This window comes from Dasypus novemcinctus, chromosome 18 (assembly GCF_030445035.2).
Source record: "Dasypus novemcinctus isolate mDasNov1 chromosome 18, mDasNov1.1.hap2, whole genome shotgun sequence".
Lineage (NCBI taxonomy): Eukaryota > Metazoa > Chordata > Mammalia > Cingulata > Dasypodidae > Dasypus > Dasypus novemcinctus.
The window spans coordinates 11,846,269-11,864,978 of NC_080690.1; the positions used below are offsets into that span (position 1 = coordinate 11,846,269).

General features: G+C 39.0%; 1 long non-coding RNA gene across 2 annotated transcripts; it reads right to left on the minus strand.

Annotated features, from left to right (window-relative positions):
* Positions 1 to 13,134: 13,134 nt before the first annotated feature.
* Positions 13,135 to 18,198, minus strand: LOC139436849 (uncharacterized). 2 transcript variants are annotated; one of them, XR_011646271.1, is made up of 2 exons: positions 17,671 to 18,198; positions 13,135 to 13,305 (listed from the first exon to the last, which is right to left on the minus strand). It is a non-coding gene; the product is annotated as an uncharacterized lncRNA (long non-coding RNA). The 2 variants fall into 2 exon arrangements; XR_011646272.1 differs by lacking the exon at positions 17,671 to 18,198 and adding an exon at positions 16,308 to 16,362.
* Between the last annotated feature and the right edge of the window lie 512 nt (positions 18,199 to 18,710).

Genomic DNA, 18,710 nt, shown 5'->3' on the forward strand with positions numbered 1-18,710 from the left:
TTTGAAAATCTGATTAGGAAACTGCTAGAGCCCAAAATCTGTCATCCATTGCCCAGGTCCCACACTGGTGATAGTGAAGGCTTGATCTTTAGAAGAACTAAAGAGTGCGGTCAAGGCTCACATTCCTGTGACTGCCCAGTCCACATTTCTTGAGGATGACTATTTATCCACCCTTGAGCACTAACTTACTAAGAACGTTTGGAGTGATATATCCCAGGCTGGCAGAGGAAGGCCATTTGTAAAAGGGACTCAATTACCTTTCTTCTTTGAGTCATTCCCTTGGGAAAAAAATACCTCTTCCCCAGTGCCACAGAAGTCAAGAAGGTAAATGCTTTCACACAATTAAATCTTTCTCAGACATTGGCTGGTGGAATAAGTTTTGTAGTCTTCAAGTCTTCACCATGGAAAAAACTTTCCTATAGATTTTTGCTTTGCTTCTGTACCTATTTGTCATCCCCACTGTGCTTGATTACAGTTGTGTTGTGCATTATCCACAAATTTGATTTACTGTGACTCTGATATTGTTAAGTCTGGATGGGCCTAAGAAGAGGGTTACTACCACTGGTATTTTCAATCTAGGTAAATATACCCCCTTTGCCTCACTCCCAAAGGTAGTTGGGCAGAGAAGCTCAGAGTTTCCCATAAACTGTGTCATTTTGAGGTGTAGATATAAGTTAATGAGTAGAATATTAATAATCTTGTGGAGGGACAGTGTTTCTTCAGAATATTTCCATTTGTGGTGAATACATGAGTTTTAGTAATGACATTAGAAACATGATCTGGCTTTTTTAGCTCAGCATCATCAGGGTAAATTCCAACTCTCCTTTCTATGCTTACCTACCTGCACAAAACACAACCCCCTTGACTCTTCTGTGGCTGAAAATGGTATCAGGAATGCAGTAGTTCCTGATGAAATAACAAGTCTCTGGTTCCCCTACCCATCGAAGCTTTGCACTCCCATATCACTCTTCTGCTTTCCTCTCATAAATGTTCAAAGGCGCTACACCCTCTGTAATCTATGAATATAAAACAATACATGATTGTCATAACATGTATAAAGTTATGACCCCTGGTGGAGAATACTTCATATAGGGTGAGCTAACCTAACCCAACACCTTTGTCCTCTTACATCTTCATGGACCCCTCCAACTTGGGCCTTATTCATGAACCCGGTAACAGATGATCCCCAACCTCAGACCTTCTCCCCATTGAGTTTCACTAGCACACTGTGTTCTTAGACCTGGCAGACCTGGCTGATTCTGTACTTGCCTAAAGGCATCCTGAACCTCTGAGTCTGAGCACGTATGAGTTAAAATGTGTCATTGTGGGCATAGGACAAAACTGTCCTGACATTTTGCTTTTATATCTCTTTTCTGAATGTGCTGTGTTCTGTCAAAATGATTTGAATATGTGTGTCAAAGTGTGAAATGACATCCTGGATAAATGCCAAGGAAACCAGAGAAAAGGTAAGGATTACTACAGACAAGGATGTAACTGTGCTATAAGTCAACCTCTCAGCTGTTCCTGAGCTCAGTATTTCTTGATTCTTTCATTCTTGGCATCTTTCTCTTCCAAATCTTTGCTCCCTCAGCTTGGAACTTCTCCTTTTCTATGCTCTTCGGATCCACTTTCTGTTGACTATCATTTACCACACTTGTCTTTCCTAACTGGGGCAGATCACAGACTAGCAAGAATCAAGATCTGAATGTTGGTGTGGGATTTCTGCTTCCCAGCTCCAGTTCGACAATCATTTCCTTTGTGACAGTGAACTACTCCAAGCTTTGCCGATGGCACCCATTGTGTCTTCACGTGTTACACTTCCCATACTTCCCACTAGTGCCAGCATCCCCACCTCTCCAGGTGTCTGTGATTGGAAAGACATAAACAAGTCCATTATGGGAAGAGGACTTGGCCCAACGCCTAGGGCATCCGCCTACCACATGGGAGGTCTGCGGTTCAAACCCCAGGCCTCCTTGACCCCTGTGGAGCTGGCCCATGTGCCGTGCTGATGCACACAAGGAGTGCTGTGCCACGCAGGGGTGTCCCTGGCGTAGGGGAGCCCCATGCGCATGGAGTGCACGCAGTAAGGAGAGCTGCCCATCGTGAAAGAAAGTGCAGCCTGCCCAAGAATGGCACTGCACACACGGAGAGCTGACACAGCAAGATGACACAACAAAAAGAAACAAATTTCCGGTGCCACTGATAAGAATAGAAGCGGTCACAGAAGAACACACAGTGAATGGACACAGAGAGCAGAAAACTGGGGGGAGGGGGAGGGAAGGGGAGAGAAATTTAAAAAAAAATCTTAAAAAAAAAGCAAAACAAGTCCATTAGACATATCTCTCCATTATTCTAACTTGAAGAATTAGAGGGCAAACACTGGGCAACCTAATGAAGACTGTGAGACATTCCTAATGAATGATAATCTCCTAAAGCCTGAGAACCATTCCAAGGAATTTAATGATGATCTTTTTTTTGTTTGTTTTTCAACTGGCTTTTGATCTGCCTGCTACAATCAGGGGTGTGTAATCATTGACTAGATGAATACATACCCAGTGAACTTATGATGTGCACACATTTTGTTATATAGTTTATGTATCAGTACACTTCAAAATAGTTCAAATATCAATAAACTTTTAAAAAATGGCTGAAACCTCATTCTATTCATGATCAGTTCTGTACATTTTTCCAATTCATTGTCCCCTCTGCAGCCACTCCTTCACCCAGGAATCCCTTCCCTAACCCTGTTCCTTTCTTCCCTGAAGTATACTCTCTCCTTATCCCACAGAGAACAAAATCTGGGCCTGAAAAAAGGTGCTCGCCCAGAGGTCTCTGCCACCAGACCAGACAGATCATGTCATGAGCCTTCCTCAAAAATCTTAGGAATGTAAAAATGCCTATGTGTTGGAGTCCAGAAAGTAGAATTTGGATGCATGGAGAACTGAGTCTTTGGTTGGGCCTTGCAGCTCCCCAGAGCATACTCCTAGATCTGGACAGTTGTCCTGGGAAGTGACTACAGCCTGAAGGCCAGTGTGTGCTCAAGATCTAGGGTGATATTCCCCAATAGGCTTTTGACATCTGTCTTGTGTCTGGCTTTGAGAGGGGAGCAGTGTGGACTGACTTTCTGTAAAGTAATCAGGAATTAAGAAGTTGTTAGTGCAGAAAGATGGGCCAGGTGAAAACAGAGGAAGCCTCTACCTCACAGATAAATTTAAGACTGCGCTCGGTTCCTCTCCCACATGAGGGTTTGACCAGACCCCAGTGAAGCTACTGTGTGTCCATGCCTGGGATTGTGATGGGGTAAGGCGTGTAGCCACAATCATGGACCTCTGTGTAATCTCCCTTGTCAAGGCCTGGATATTCGCTGGGGAGGGAAGGTTCTGGAGCATGACCAGCCTCTTAGTCCCAAGGGGACAGCAAGCTTTGTCCTCTGTGTGACATCCAGAGAGTGCCTGCCAGTTTTTTTGTGTGAGCCTTGAATGAGATAGAATCTCATTTAAGGTTTGTTACTTATTGCTATAATTTTATTTCTTATAAATATTAATGGTAATGATGTTTGGTAGTAAAAATAACAACCTCTCCCAAAATGCCTATGTCTCAATCCTCCAAAACTGAATATGTTATCTTATATGGTAAATGGATTTTTGCAGTAGCAATTAAGGTTAAGGACCTTGAGTTGGAAGATTATACTAGATTATCCAGCTTGGTCCAATCTTACGATATAAATTCTTAAAAGGGAGGACAATTTCTTGGATTAAGTCAGAAAGATGCAAAATGCAGGAAGGGTCTGAGAGAAATTACGTTGCTGGCTTTGAAAGTGTACAGAGGAGGCCAAGAGTAAAGAATGTGTTTGGCCTCTGGATCTTCAAAAGTCCAGGGCCAGATACTCCCCTAGAATCTCCAGAAGGGAGCACATCCATGTTGTGACCTTGATTTCTGCTCAGAGAGATATGTTTTGGACTTCTGACATACAGAAATGTATCAATTTGGGTGCTTAAGTGGTTAAAGTTGTGTTATTTTTGTTATAGCAGCAAGAGAAAACTAATAATTCTGAGGAAATTATTTAAAATAATAATTATGGAAACGTATTGAGTGATTATATTAGGCACTACTCTATATGTTGTGTATACTTTAAATTATTTAGCATGGATTCCTAGCAACTTTGGAAGGAAGAATTATTCTTTTTACATTGAAGAAACAAGAGGGATGGAGGGGATGAATGTCCTTTACTGAAGTTCACATGTAGGAATAAATCTGTACTGGACTAGATCCTAAGGAACTTTGAGGCTGGCTCCATTCCCTTTGCTACCATTCTTCCCAGCATGATAATACAAAATCTTTTTCAAGCCTCTAGTATCTATATTTTGTACTGAGACCTAATCTAATCATGCCTGCCCTGATACTTACAGTGCTTACGTATATCAAGAGCAGTGCCTCCTAGTCTCCTATGTGTCTGCAAAAGATTATATAGACACAACACCATCCAACACAACTCTCCATTTCTTGTAAGACATGCCTTCCCATACAGATTCCAAAGATCTGCCCAAAGACCATGAAACTCCAAAAGAACTTGTCACCCATTAAACCCATAAACAATTCTGGACATTTCAAATAATTTTTTTTGGGGGGGTGATCTTTGTAGACTGTATCTTGACTGGATGCTGGATGAGGGGCATGTCGCCTTTGTCAAAAATGTATAGATATATACACTTATGATGCAAACACATCTATTTATGTAGATTATTGATCAATAAACTTCAAAACACCATCAAATATTCACAAATTTCAAAAATTGACTGAAAACTCACCTGTTGTCAGATCCTATCTGCACCTTCATTCAAAGCCTCTTTCATCCTTTCATACTCTCCTTCACCCAAGAGTCTTATCCCTAATCCTATTCCTTCTCGTCATGAAGTGCATTTTTTCCTCTTTATCCCCCTGAAAGCATAAACCCTGAGTTTAAAGAATGTGCCGGACCCCAAGATCTCTTGCATCAGATCAGACAGTGAATGTCGTGAACCTTTCTTAATGACCTTTGGAATGTAAAAAATTCCAGTGGGTCAGTATGGAAGTTTGAGATTATTTATGAATTCTAGAAAGAGAGATTATGTTTGTAAACTGGTCTGTTCCTCTGGGCATGATAACCCTTTGATTGTATTAGATTCAGCTGAGACATCTGATTAAATTATGTTAAGGTTAGGGCTTTAATTCAACCACATCATCAGAGTGCAACTCAGCATTGAGTCCCAGCCCCCTTGGTGGGCTGATAAAAGAGACTGTCACATGGAAATAGATATACAGGAGAACACAGAAAAATACATGGTAGAAGAGAGAACTTAGTTTTGATGCTGGAGCCCCAGGAAGAGAGATGAACCTGATAGTTTACAGCTGACCTTGTGAAGAGACCAGAGCAGTTGAGCCAAGAAGGAAATGAGCCCTGGGGAGAGAGACGAGCCCTATGCCAGCCTACAGCTGAGCTTGGAAGAATCTGGGATCAGAGAGCCTGAAGAGGGAAGAGGAAGGCTAAACCCTCGTAGACGTCACCCACCATCTTGCTTCAACACGTGGCAACAGAGTTTGGGAGAGAAAGTACCTCTTACAGTACCTTGAGCTAGACTCTTTAGGGCCTTGTAACTGTAAACTTCTACCCTAATAAATAGCCTTTATAAAAGCCAACAGATATCTGGTACTTTGCAGCAGCATCTGCTTTGGCCTGGACAGTCAGGGTCCAGGAAGGGAACTTTGGATGTACTGAGGGAAGAAAGACGCTCTGAATCCCCAGGAGATACACACAAGCCTGGACAGTTGGGCCTGGGAATTGGCTGTAGTTTGATGGGCAGGGCCAGGCTGTGTATGAATGTCCTGAGAATGGTGATTGCTTTCCCCTGAGTTGGCTGTGACATCCCTGCTTGTGTCTGGCTGGGAAGAGTCTTGAGAGAGTGGCCTGTGTAGTGCGTGATCAGGGGATGGAGGCTGTTAGTACAGAGCAGATGGTCCAGAGGAAAGCAGAAAGACTTCCATCTGTTTGATAACCTTAAGGCTGAGTCTGGACAGCTCTTCCCCAAAGCGTGACCTCATCCAGGAGGAGACAAGAGTATGGTCTTCCTGGGGAGTGGAGGGTGGAGTGGGTGCATAGCCACAGACCCCCACCTGTGCGTAAGCTCCCACATCTAGTCCTGGATATATACTGGATTGGCCCTAGGGCATGACCACCTTCTGAGTCTCAGTGCAGCACTGAGGAGAGGACCCAGGTGGGACTAAGGCTTTGTGCTCCTCATGAGCCTCACAGAGCGCCTACCACTCTATGGGCTTGTGCCTGGTGAAATATGTCCCTGTCAGCACTGCACCTTCTCTTGTTCCCCATGTGAAATGCCGGTGCTCTCCTTTCATTGTTCATTTACATTACGTTACTTTTATGGCAATAATTAGTACCACTTTTGACAATTCTGTTAGGGCCTACCATTTCCTGTTGTATGAAATGGCACAAATATGATGCCTCACTAACTTTATAGTTATTGCAATTTATGTAATTGCTGCTTATACTACTATAAACGTGCAGATGTTTTTATAAAGTAAGTTTAGAGGTTTAGATAATGCATACTTTCCAGTATTTTTTTGAGATATAATTTGCAAAGTAATGTTAATTACTGCTGTGATTTTATTCCTAATATATATTAATAAGAGCATAATATTTTATGAAGAAACTAATACAAATATTAATTAGTGCCACATGTGTGTCAGGCAGTGTTCCAAGCCCTCTGTGTATTTTAATAGTTTAATTAATTAGTCATTATATAACTATTGGTAACAATCTTGGAGTGCAAAACTATCCCCATTTAACATTGAGGACTTTGAGGGGCAGAAGGGACAAATGGCCTTTTCTGAAGCCCCACAGCCAGTATCAAATGTGTCCTGAATTTGATCCTAGGGCAGTTTGAGGCCTGGCTCCATTCTCTCAACACTGTTTGTTGCTGGGTAATTGCACAGAAACTTGTTACAAGTCTCTAGTGTCTATACTTTGCCCACATTATATTGATTTAGTGTTGATGGTGGTATCACTAAGATCAGGTGAAAATAGGTGCCTTCTTTGGTTCAACAGCAAGGTAAATCCATCAGTACCTCCCTATCCTCACCTCCTCACAAACACACAACTGCCTTGACTTTGCTGAAGCTGAGGGAGTGAGGAGGGTCTCAGGAGTGCAAGAGTTCCTGGTGAAATATCCAGACTCTGGTCCCTTAACCCACAGAAGCTCCTCAATACCATTTCAGGTATTCTTTATCTCCTAGTGATGATCAAAAGTGCCGAGGGAAAAGATGATATATATCATCTGGGGATACCTGGACATTGTATTGGCTTTATTGCCATACCACCTGTTCCCTCAAAATGATCGACACAACAAGAAAACGCATTTCAATGTTTGCAATGGGAAGTCCTGAGAGGTGCTTCTCTTTAGTGCCATACCACGTGTTCCCTCAAAATGATCTACACTACAAGAAAACACATTTTAATGTTTGCAATGGGAAGTCCTGAGAGGTGCTCCTCTTTGAACAAAACCAAGTCTTCCTGATAGATTAAAGGCAGAATATAACTGCTCCATGAATACCCTCCAAAATTGTCCTTGCACGTGTTCCCTCAAAATAATCTACACAGCAAAAAACCACATTTTAATGTTTGCAATCTGCCTGCTCATGCTATTCTCTGTTCTTTCTCTCTGTTCTTTTCTTCCTCACTCTTTTTCTGGCTCTCTCTCTGCGCTCTTCTCTAATACCCAATAATTTATCTTTTCTAGACAATCAAGAGCAGAGTGGAAACTAACTTTGCTGTGCTTTGTATTTTGCAGATAGATTTCAAAACTAATGCAGGTTGTTGCCTTCCTGACAGCCTGTCCTTCCATGGAACCCCATATACCTGAAAACACTGAGTTCATTCACTTGTCTAAAACAAGCTCTTACCTGCCCTGTGTAGTGGTCATTGTGAATGGAACTACACAAATAAGAGACTCCTGCATTACACTCCACCTGGTGAGTTGCTCTCCAGGCCTGTTAACCTCCCCAAACACCTTAAGTTTCCTGGACACACCAATGAGCCAGACACACCATTTCCATTAATTGCATTAGCCTTCCCTGACCCTTAAATTTCACCAAGTGCATGGATTCTTGTCTATTTGAGTACTTATTTTGTTCTATCTCTTGATCTGCATGGTGATGAGTTGGGTGTGTAAACTTTGCTACAGTTCACTGAGTTGCATCCCTATGATGTCCACTCATTTCTCTATATAGTTTATGCATCAATAAAGTAAAAATTTACGAAGATCCAACTTGACAAAATTCCACCCTGTTGACAACTGTCTTCATTCCATTTTCCTGACAACACTGAGTTCTCTTTCATCAAAATGTCATAGTTCTGATGCTCTTGTTTTCTCAAAGTATAAACTGTGCCATTACTCCGTAGAGAACATAAAACCTAGAGCTAGAGAAAGTGCTGGATCCAGATTCCTCTGGAAAAAGAAAACTATTAATATCTTATAAACCTTCCTTCAAGACTGAGTCAGCTGGGGTAGGGAGACAGAGAAAGCACTTGCTCTCTTTGGAGGGTCAAATCATATGTCTGACCCCTTATCTCCCATGAAATCTTGGCCAAGTGGGTGGGCTTGTGATGTGGATGCAGTTTAAGGAGTTGGACCAAGTCTCATGAGTGCCACTAACAGCTTGATACCTTTTCTCTAATGAGCCTGTAAGCCTGACTGCAAGACCAAGGCAGGGGAAGGGCTGTGGCTCAGGAGGTAATGGATAGGCCTTGTAGAAAAGGGCATGAGGCATGGGAAAGCTTCCTATATTGCCTGTGATGTCCTTCTGTTTGGAACTTGGTATTCTCCTGAATCCCAATGGCCCACGGCTCTCTCCTTGGTCTCCTGTACTCAGAGAGCCTTTGGGGAACTACACAACTTATAGGCATGGAACATTCACATTGGGAGTTAAGGAGTTCATGGAAGTATAGATGAGCTAGACAAGGCAAGTCTGTCAATCCCTATTTCCCCCAAGTATCATGGGGGTTTTGAGAAGCCCAGGGATATGGCCTAAATCAAATGGCTTTATTTCTGATGTGGGTGATCTTTGGCTCTGTTCTGCTGCCCAGAGGAGTTCAGGGGAATGGGTATGGCCTGGGATCACTATCCAGGAGGAGGGGCATAGAGAGCAGCAGCAGCACTGATTCCTGACGTACCTGTGACCTCTAGGCAAATATGTGCTTGCGTGCTTGATCCTAGACTTTCCAAAGGTTGGGCAGAAGCTTGGATTGTGGCTACAGCCTGGTGTATATCCTGGCTATGGGAAGAACAGATTTTATGAAGGCCTGGAGACTACTCCCTGGCTAGTCATTTCTCTCCCGTTAAGTCCTTGCCTCAATCTGGACATGTCATTGCTTGACTAGTGCTTTCCTGGGATGTCTGAATACAGGGTCTCCAATGGTCAAGGAGATTTGAGACTTTTTTTCTTCTTCTTATTTTTAGGTACTGGGGCTGGGGATTGAACCTGGGACTTTATATGTGGGAAGCCAGCACTTCAAAGTAGGTGTTCTTGTTTGTTTGTTCATTTTGTTGTTAGAAGATACCAGGAATTGAACTTGAAACTTCATACATGGGAAGCAGGCACTCAATTACTTGAACTACATCTGCTCTCTGAGACATTTTAAAGAGTCAGGCGGGTGACACTGCAGGTCAGATGAGTTAGCTGAGACCTCAAAGACTTAGGTAAGAGTAAGCCTGTTTCTCTTCTCTGTCCTGGAAGGAGGCCTACACTTGCTTTGCTAATTGCTTAAATGTGGCTGATTCTATAGTTTGGGGTGGGAGTTATGGATCACTGACCTGAGTGTGATCTTCCAGGGAGAGACTGCCTGGTCTTGGATATTCTTAGAATTGGAGCGGGGCCCTTAGTGGGGCACATAATTGGCCCAACCTGGGACCTGAGAGCCTATTGACTGGACTTTGATATTTGTGTCACCTCCTAGAGAGGCCTAGCCAGAATCTTCCCAGAATTTGTAGTCTATGTAAATAGTTGGGGTTTTTGTTTCCTTTTGTGAAATGGGATTATTTTAATAATTCAGTAATTTGCATTAAGGGATTATAGCAGAGGGGCCTTATCCATACCTGGATCTGATCTACATCATGAGATGCAGGATCTTTGTATTTATCCTTTAATGGGCTAAGAATTTGGGGGGGCTTTTGGAAAGAGTGAGTGTGATTTGCATATGGAAGGATTGTGAATCTTGGGGACCAGAGGAGAGGCAGTAATAAGCAGCTTCTAAGATCTTCTCCAATTATCCCTGCCTCTTAGTAGTCTTACTCCTGTGTCAGCTCTTCCCCTTATGTATGTGCTGGACTTCATGACTCAGATCTAAGGTATACAATAAGGTAGAAGTTATGGGATGTCTCTCTGGTATTAAGTTATAAAAACTGCATCCTTCTTCCTAGGAAATATAATCTTCCTTGCTTCTCTTGCTCTGGGGGAATTGAGCTGCCATATCATGAAAGAGGCATGGGCCCTCAAGATAAAGAACTGAGGCCTATCAGCAGCCAAGTAAGTGAGGCTGTAAGAAGATCCTCCTGCAGGTAAGCCTTGAGATGGCTGTAGTCCTGACTGACATTTATTTGATTGCAGCCTCATGAGAGATCCTGAGGCACAATCACCAGGCTAAGAGAGACAAATGTGATACATTGGACTGCATGAATTTAAATCTATGCTCTTTGAAAGGCACTGTTACAAGAATGAAGGACAAGTTATAAACTAGGAGAAAATCTTTTCAAATCACATTTATAATGAAAGACTACTATCCTGAATATACAAAGAACTCTCAAATTTCAATAGGAAATTGAATAACCAAATATAAAACTGGCAAATAATTGAACAACTACTATACTGAAAAAGGTACATGTTTGGCAAATAAACAATACAAGATGGTCAAGACCATTAGTGATTGGGAAAATGCAAATATGTGGGAGTCAGTGACCCAAGGGTACGGGAATGAAAGACAAAGAAAGATTGGGTTCAGGGGATCTGAGAGCATTGATTTCTCAAGCTCATCAGACAACTTTATTGAGTCAAGGGGCTAGTATATATACCCCTAACATATGTGACATTCAGCACAAAATCAAGTTACCTATTACTCTTACCTCATTCTATATTAACTAGTGATTGATGAACACCAACAAACTTTACTGGAACTATTATTATAAAAATCAGTAACTATAATCATAAATCTTGTTACTCAGGTCGTTCTGTTCTATATGTTATTATTCTGCCTGCAGATGTGTTTTCCCTGCCAAGACTGTGATCCACACCGATAATCACAAGGGACAGTTTGACTCAGTGGTCAAGGAAGTAACTTGCTTCCATGGAAACAACATGCCTTTGTTTCCCACATTTCCCCCTTTTTGTTTTAGTCAGGGTGACTGTGCCTGTATTAGGTTGCCCCCCAGGGGGTCTTACCCATCATTGACTACCGGCCAAGCTCACTGACTATGGGGCACTATTGTAGTGTTTTAGCAAGTACTAAGTTATTAGCCTGTCCCATTGTGTCCACACGGCGCAATCTCTGGCAAACACCTTTACCCAGGCAAGCGACAACCATGAGCAACAGGATTAATACACATATCCCTATTCCTAAGGCAGATAAGAAATGCTGAGACTTCCACCAATCAACAGGATTAAACTTATTTAAATGTGAAATCAAATCATTAAAGATGTCCTTATCATTATCTACGCATATCTGATTATGAGACATTTCTAAAATCTTTTTCTGCAATTCTTCAATTTCTAATGACATATTTCCTTTGTGTCCTAACAAATGATTTCTGATCTTATTCCATTGAAACATAGAAATGTTATAATCCAAAGGAGTAATACAAAAATTACTTTCATTCCAATCACATTTCAATCCTCTTAACAAATTCAAATTATTAACTTGGTCTCCTAAGTGTAAAACAGCAAATTCCAAATCACTAACTCTGTCATTAAGTCCTTCATCAATATGCTCTTGACTATGCCATAAGTCACTTGCATTCTTGTGCCAATCATGCACGTATTGCTGTGTTTGCACCATCTCATGCAATGCAACAGCAGCAGTGGCGGTAGCAGTGATGACACCAATGAGGCCAAGAATGCCAGCTATGAGAAGTCCCAAAAATCTCTTAGATCGTTTCAACAGTCCTTGAGCCAGATGGAAAAGAAGATGACTCTCAGGAGATGACTGCCACATCCGATTCATTTTCACCGGGATCCATACTCCTCATCTTCAGTGAGCCATGGTGATAATATCTCCATTCTGTAAAATATTCTCAGATAAGCAAGTATACCAAGTGCCATCCTTATAGATAAAAGCATTTTCAGATTTTCAGTTATGGTGGCCTTCCCTACCACAAACACATGTGGATCTCTGACACATGATTGAAAATGATGAATTTGATCCAAATGTAAATATTGTCCATCCATACTTTTATTACTTTTCCATTCAGAAGTAGATGCCATTCCTAAAAAGACTTTCCATATTTGTTTTTGATCATGGAATCCAGTGCTATTGCACCACAGAAAAGGAACCCATTTCCCTATATTTTTCCAATCGCTATTATTTTTAGTAAAAATTATTTTTTCATCAAGAAACAAAGATTCATGGAAAGGATACTGTACATTACTAACTTATTGTCCTTTGCTATTTAAACCATACCAAATAAATCTGCCCTTATATTTGTTGGAATTCCCCATAGGGGCACTTTCCCAAACTATTCCATAGGAACCATTAAAAATGACAGATGCTTTTCCCATATGGCATTCATACCATCTTTGCATATCACCAGCATTCCTCTTAAGACAGCTATAACTTGGATACTTATATTCTTGGTATTGATAGGATGGGAATAAAGTTGCCAAAGATTTAGTATTATTATGGCTAAAATTGATCATAGTTCTATTTTTCACAGCCATACATGGTGGGCGATTGCCAATGCAAAGAGGTAGGAAATCAAATGGAAGAAGGAGATTATAAATCCTTTGTCCTTCTTCTTGTGACTTAAGTGGTAGTCTATCATCCACAGGTCCAGGAAATATATGAGTTTTATTCAAATAAACAGGAAAAGAAGGATCTTTCCAGGTTAACACTCGAAGTAATGGGGGATTAGGGATATAAGCCCAATATGTGTAATTACCATTGCCGGTTTCACTCACTATCAGTAGGATCCATATGTGTAGAAGACTCTACTTCTTCAGTCCTAGGTTTAATCCTTTTTGCCAGAAGCCAGATTTCTTCTCCATTTTCTGAATTGATAAGAGCATAACCTCGCCCCCATACTTTAACCCTGCCTTTTTTCCATTCATTACTTAAAACATCTTTCCAAAATACTGGTTGATTCTCAGATTCTGCAATTTCTGTGGATGTTTGAGAATGTCCAAAATGACATTCAGCTGGTGTCATAGAATCATAAACGTTAAGAAAATTTAAGGTAAACAAAGCTTGAGCCAATTGATCTTTAGGTGATATCATACCATCATCTCCCCCTTTTTATTTTAAAAGCATAGTCTTGAGAGTATGATGGCATCTTTCAACAACAGCTTGACCTGTAGGATTATGGGGAATGCTGGTAACATGTTCAATAGCATATTTCCTACAAAAGGAAGCAAAGGATTTACTAATGTAAGAAGGTCCATTATCAGTTTTAATTTTTAGAGGGCATCCCATTACAGCAAAAGCAGACCAGAGATGTGAGCGAACATGATGAAACTGTTCCCCACTTTGAGCAGTAGCCCATATGAAATGAGAATAAGTGTCAATACAAACATGAACATATTGTAGTTTACCAAAGGATGGAATGTGAGTAATATCTATCTGCCATAATTGATTAGGAGTCAGGCCTCTGGGATTAATTCCAGCCTGAAAAGGCACTGCTGTTAGTGGTCCACAGGTAGGACAAGTACAAATTTCCTGCGCTTGTAGTCTTGTTAACTTTTGATATCTATTTCACAGGCCTTTAGCATTAATGTGAGTTAAAGCATGGTAATCACGAGCACTTTGTAAACACCCCACTAATAAATCAGTTCGAGCATTACTTGCTGTTATAGGACCAGGGAAAGATGTATGAGAACGTATATGTGTAATGTAAATAGGATGCTGTCTTAATCTAATGAGATGTTGCAAATCAGCAAAAAGTTGAGATAATTCATCAGTAACAAAGGTATGAGCCGTTTCAATATGCTTAACAGTAAGGCATACATATTCAGAATCAGAGACAATATTCAAAGGTTCCTTAAATATTGTTAACATCTTAATGATGGCAGCAAGTTCAGTACACTGAGCAGACGTGAATGGAATCTGCCAAGCCTGTTCTTTTTGAGAAGTAATGTATGCTGCTTTTTTATTACTATTACTATCAGTAAATACTGTACAAGATAGTTGGGCTATGCACATAGCCCTGAAAAGGACTGCAAAAGTTTATTGTTGGGTTTTTTACAGATAGAGGAATGCAGCTGGCTTGATTTGTCTAAGAAGACACTAAAGAAAGTCTTAGCAAGTTTTAAAACATAGTGATAGCAACACAGCTGGACATTAACTTTTTGCAACTAGCAGTGTTTGGGATTGCTGCATACTACAGTGTTGTTACTTTAATCTATGATAAGAAGTTGTTTCTGTGACACACACTCTTTTATAATCATTAAAATCATAATTAACCACATTGTACTTTTCTTTTTAATATTATGCTGAAATATTGGTAACTTTATACACTTTTAAGCATTTATAGAAACCTTTTACTCATACAACTTTAACAGAGGGTTAAAGGAAAGAAAAAACTTGTTAATTTTATAACACTTTAAAACACCTTTTATTCAACTTATAATTTTTCTTTCAAGGTAAAAGAACAAATCTTTTATAATTAGTTTGGAATAAAAGGCTACTTTTCAGGATTTGATTTTGAGAAAGGAGTTTTGAACATTATGTTCCTTTAAAAGAGATAAAACTTTTCCTTCTTGGAACACCGAGGAAATGATGAGGTTAAAGCACAAGAAGCTATTTTGATAAAACAGACTTTCTTTGTATACTGATTATTGAGGATAAAAACTTCTAACAAAACAGATGAATGATTTGAGGGGCTTTGAGAGAGAACAAAATTTTAACTTTGCATTAGTATACTACTTGATATTAAAGCTTTTAAAATTTTATAGATAGGCCCATCAAGTTTTATTTAACTTTAATTATAAAAATTTCTTTTCTATGAACCTTCTGCACTTTCAGTATTCACTCAGGTTTTGTTCCATATTTTACTCTTTCTTAATAACCAATCATTTTATCGTAAGATAAAATCATTTCCTGTTTCCTTAATAATAAAAACATTTCATATATCCCACATATGAAGTTAACAAGCAAACTTCTTATAACATAATACTGTCAACACTTAACAAGCTTGTTAAAATAATAAACTTTTCTTTACTTTAAATACTTAGTAGCATGCAATATCAGAAACAGTTTCCTAGAAGCAAGTTGTCAAAGGAGGCAGGCTGCAGCCAAGCTTTTCTGTTATAAAATTACCTTTTTATTATAATAATAATAATAATTATTATTATTAATTCAGGTTTGTTTAATAATGACCTTTTGGAATTAGCCACTTAAACACTTTAATTTAAACAATGCTTCATAAGAATTTTTATAATTATTTATAACCATATAGACTATAATTATATTATTTTAAGACAAATTTTACTTTTACAGAACACATTTTTTTTTTTTTACTTAAAGTTACCACAATACTTTTTATAACTTGCCACATGCATTTAAGTTCCAAGAGTTTATGAAAATTAGCCATCCTACTTTAGGGCAAAACACACTTTTTTGCAAAAACTTATTAAATTTCAATTAGCATTCTCACAAACTTTTAACCTTTTTAATATTCATTTAAGTTTTACATTCTTCATATTATCCTGTGAAGAAAAATAAGCTATTCATTTCAATCTAGGCAAGAAAAACTTTTTGTAAAAAGACTTATAGTAATTTTGTTAATCAAGACTCACAATTTTTATCATTGTAGAGATCTTATTAACATTTAAACTTATGTATTAATATAAGCGCTTATTAACATTTAAACTTATGTATTAATATAAGCGCTTATTTAATTTTTGGCCATTTGAATAGAGCTCTTTTATAAATTTTTATTAATTTATATTACCATCCAGAGGTATCAAAATATACACTGACAGTGAACGAACAAACACAGAACAATCACAACACAGTAACAGAAACATACAGTTTATAATTTACTCATAATTCTTACTTTCTTGGTATAGCTGCTTTTAAGCTCTCCATTATATCACATTTTAAATAACACTTCTTAAGATTTCTTCTGGAATCCATGTTGCCTGTAACATGCAAGCTTGTGCTTGGAAACATTTTTATTAATTATCAGCAATCAGTTAAGATAACTTGAGCAGCATAAATGTAGTTAAAACTCTAATTTAGCAGTTTAGACAGACGGTTAATACACATTTTTGGATTATTACTCTGTAAGACTATACTGAGACATGAAGTTCAGGAGTAAACTATTGATTTAAAACTGAAAATTCCTTTTTAAACTTTGATAAAAATTTTGTACTGATTTTATTATCTTGGTTAAACAAGCCCAATTAGAATTAGCATGGAAATAAAACAGAACACCAATGTTACCATGTTTTTCTCTTTTTTCAGTGGCTTAACTCTTATTAACCCCCACTAGCCGACAGCTACATTGTCATATAGACAGCAGGGGGGTTGCAGAGTTGCTGCTAGAATAGTTTCCTTATCTTAGTTAACACTTTAACAGAGAGTTTTCTTACAAGCCTGATTTCACTAACAAGGACATTATTTAGTATCTTTGCCCCTTTTAAATCTTTTAATAGTTTAAAAATTTTTGGCTCAGGATGAAACTTGACACCCCCTTGTAGATTCTTTGTATCTGATGGTATCCGCATGTAATGTTATAGGGAAAGCAGATAATAATTGTTTAACATAAGGCAAAGCATTGGCAACATCTGAAAACATTTCTAATTTAGGCTTAGTAACAGAAGGCAATTCAGTAGGTGCAGAGGGTTGTACTGGATACACAGAAGATATTTCATTAGGACACTTCACTGAGCTTTTATCGATGAAAGGGTTAATATCAGGATGAAGGGGAAAAAAACGTGATGGTTCCCCATTTGCCTCAACCTCCTGTTCTTGTTCCAATTTACTTTCTTTCATTTCAAATTTACTTATGGGCTTAGAAAATATAGTAATTTCATCTTTCTCTCCTTCTTCAGACAGTAAAGGATCTAAGGCGGCAGCAATTTGCTGGGACAAAGCCCACACAGATAAAGGAATGGATTCCCCTCTTTGATATACTCTTCATAAAGCTTTCATTACACATTTTCACTGTTTCAAATTTAAAACATTATGCCCCTGAGGCTGAAACCAGTAACAATGTTTCTGAATTAAGGCAAAAAGCTCAAGTAAATCTGCTGTTTTTATTGTGATGCCAACCGTATGTAAAAGCATTTTTAAAACTTGTGAATATTCTTCCAAGCGTCCTGGCTGATTACCCATACCCTGATGCTAGCGGAAAGCAAAACTTAGTAATATGAAGCAGCAATCTACCCAGGTTAATTAATTTCGATGCTCCTTACCTTAAAAAAGGCTTTTCAGCTTTCCACGTTCCCGATCCAGAGGTGGAAGATTCCACGCTGCCGTGTCTTGATGAATCCTCTGCCTCGGGCCCCACGTTTGGGCGCCACCTGTGGGAGTCAGTGACCCGAGGGTATCGGGAATGAAAGACAAAGAAAGATTGGGTTCAGGGGATCTGAGAGCATTGATTTCTCAAGCTCATCAGACAGCTTTATTGAGTCGAGCGACTAGTATATATACCCCTAACATACGTGACATTCAGCACAAAATCAAGTTACCTATTACTCTTACCTCATTCTATATTAACTAGTGATTGATGAACACCAACAAACTTTATTGGAACTATTATTATAAAAATCAGTAACTATAATCATAAATCTTATTACTCAGGTCGTTCTGTTCTATATGTTATTATTCTGCCTGCAGGTGTGTTTTCCCTGCCAAGACTGTGATCCACACCGATAATCACAAGGGACAGTTTGACTCAGTGGTCAAGGAAGTAACTTGCTTCCATGGAAACAACATGCCTTTGTTTCCCACACAAATAGAAACCACGGTGATAACACTATTGCATACCTTGTAGAATGTAAAAATTAATGAAATATAAAAAATCAATAGCATATACAATAGCATCAAAAAAAAAACCAGTTATGGTAATTTTTAATAATATATGTACATGACCTGTATCCAGATAACTGTTAAATTTTGTTGAAATTAACCAAGAGGATCTAAATAATTTGGGATATATACTATGTTCATTGACAGGAAAATGCCCCATTGTTTTAATAATCCTAATGAACACCCTATCAAAAGCTTTTAAAAATGTTATTATTACTATTATATTGATTAGTAATAGCCCCCACTTCTTTTAAAAAATTTTATTTCCAAACACTCTGTACCCACCAAACTGCAATTCTGCTTTCCCCCGCATCCCCATCCCCTGGTAACCACTACTCTACTTTCCTTTTTTAAAAAAAGATTTATTTCTTTCCATTCCCCTCCCCCCACCATTGTCTGCTATCTGTGTCCATTCGCCATGTGT